At 37.6% G+C, this 2,312-nt stretch overlaps 1 non-coding gene across 1 annotated transcript; it reads left to right on the forward strand.

Moving 5' to 3' along the window:
• Positions 1-823: 823 nt before the first annotated feature.
• LOC136162245 (small nucleolar RNA SNORD45) lies at positions 824-906 on the forward strand. The gene has a single exon (XR_010662054.1). It is a non-coding gene; the product is annotated as a small nucleolar RNA SNORD45 (small nucleolar RNA).
• Positions 907-2,312: the final 1,406 nt, after the last annotated feature.

A 2,312-nucleotide genomic window follows, 5' to 3' on the forward strand; every position in this document is an offset into this window, starting at 1 on the left:
AAGTGAAAACACGCAGGTCCCAAAAGGTCACAGGTTATATGATTCCATATATATGAAATACCTGGAAGTGGCAAATCCATAGAGACAGAAGGGAGACTAGTGGTTGCCAGAGGATGGAACAAGGGAGAATGGGGAGTAACTACTTAAGGGGTTTTCTTTTGTGATAATTAAAATATTGTGGAAGAAAACAGGGGTAATTATTGAACAATCTTCTGAATATACTAAAAGTCACTGGAATGAACATTTGAAATGGTTAAAAATGTGAATTTTGTTATGTGAATTTTATCTTAATAAAAATTTAAAAGACACTGGGGGCTTCCCTGGTGACTCAGCAGTAAAGAACCTGCCTGCCAATGCAGGAGACACAGGTTCCATCCCTGGTCCGGGAAAATTCCACATGCCGTGGGGCAACTTAAGCCTGTGTGTGTGCCACAACTACTGAGCCTGTGCTCTAGAGTCCATGCCCACAAGAGAAGCCACCTCAATGAGAAGCCACCTCTATGAGAAGCCTGCTCACAATAACTAGAGAGTACCTCACCACAGCTAGAAAAAAGCCCATGCAACAATGAGGACCTGGCACAGACAAAAGTACATAAATAAAAATTATTTAAATTTAATAAAAAATTTAAAAGACACTAAAAACTTTTCCTAATTGTATTTTTCTAATTGTAAAGGAATACATTCTTATTGTATTTAGTCAAACAATACAGAAGTCTATTTCAGAAGAAGTTAATCACACTTCTTGGGGGCAGGGACTTTTGTCTGGCTGCTCAGTGCCTCCTTTTTATTTCTTTCTTAGTAATATAAAAAGCGGAGAGTTCTAGGTCAATGATGTGTTGGCATGTATTACCTGAGTTTATGGTGATGTGTAATAACACTTAAGCTCTAGAATTACACTGAGACCTTGAAAAGAAAAAAGAAAAGAAAAAGGAAAAAAAAGGGGAAAAAAGGAAAAAAAAAAGGAAAAAAAGAGAAAGGAAAAAAAGGGGGAAAAAGAGAAAAAATGAAAAAAAGAAGAAAAAAATGAAAAAAGGAAAAGAAAAAAATGAAAAAAAAAGAAGAAAAAAGAGAAAAAGAAAAGAAAAAGAAAAAAAAAAAAGCAGAGAGTTCTGAGCTGGACGGGAAAAGGGAATGGCAAACCACTTCAGTATTCTTCCCTTGAGAACCCCATGAACAGTGTGAAAAGGCAAAAAGCTATGACACTGAAAGATGAACTCCCCAGGTCAGTAGGTGCCCAATATGCTACTTGGAGAAGAGTGGAGAAATAACTCCAGAAAGAATGAAGAGACGGAGCCAAAGCAAAAAAACACCCAGTTGTGGATGTGATGGGTTGATGGAACTAAAGTCTGATGCTATAAAGAGCAATATTGCATAGAAACCTGGAATGTTAGGTCCATGAATCAAGGCAAATTGCAAGTGGTCAAACGAGATGGCAAGAGTGAACACTGACATTTTAGGAATCAGTGAACTAAAATGGACTGGAATGGGTGAATTTAACTCATATAACCATTATATCTACTACTGTGGGTGAGAATCCCTTAGAAGAAATGGAGTAGCCATCATAGTCAACAGAAGAGTCCAAAATGCAGTACTTGGATGCAATCTCAAAAATGACAGAATGATCTCTGTTTGTTTCCAAGGCAAACCATTCAATATCACAGTAATCCAAGTCTATGCCCTCACCAGTAATGCTAAAGAAACTGAAGTTGAATGGTTCTATGAAGACTTATAAGACCTTCTAGAACTAACACCCCAAAAAAGGTATCCTCTTCATTATAGGGGAGTAGAATGTAAAAGTAGGAAGTCAAGAGTTACCTGGAGTAACTGGCAAATTTGACCATGGAGTACAAAATGAAGCAGGTCAAAGGTTAACAGAGTTTTGCCAAGAGAATGCACTGATCATAGCAAACACCCTCTTCCAACAGCACAAGAGAAGATTTTACGCATCACCAAATGGTCAATACTCAAATCAGATTGATTATATTCTTTGCAGCCAAAGATGGAGAAGCTCTATACAGTCAGCAAAAACAAGACTGGGAACTGACTGTGGCTCAGATCATGAACTTCTTATTGCTAATTTCAGATTTAAATTGAAGAAAGTAGGGAAAACCACTAGACCGTTCAGGTCTAAATCAAATCCCTTACAATTATACAGTGGAGGTGAGAAATAGATTCAAGGGATTAGATTTGATAGACAGAATGTCTGAAGAACTATGGACTGAGATTTGTGGCATTGTACAGGAGGCAGTGATAAAGACTATCCCCAAGAAAAAGAAATGCAAAAAATCAAAATGGCTGTCGGAGGAGGCCTT

This window comes from Muntiacus reevesi, chromosome 2 (assembly GCF_963930625.1).
Source record: "Muntiacus reevesi chromosome 2, mMunRee1.1, whole genome shotgun sequence".
Lineage (NCBI taxonomy): Eukaryota > Metazoa > Chordata > Mammalia > Artiodactyla > Cervidae > Muntiacus > Muntiacus reevesi.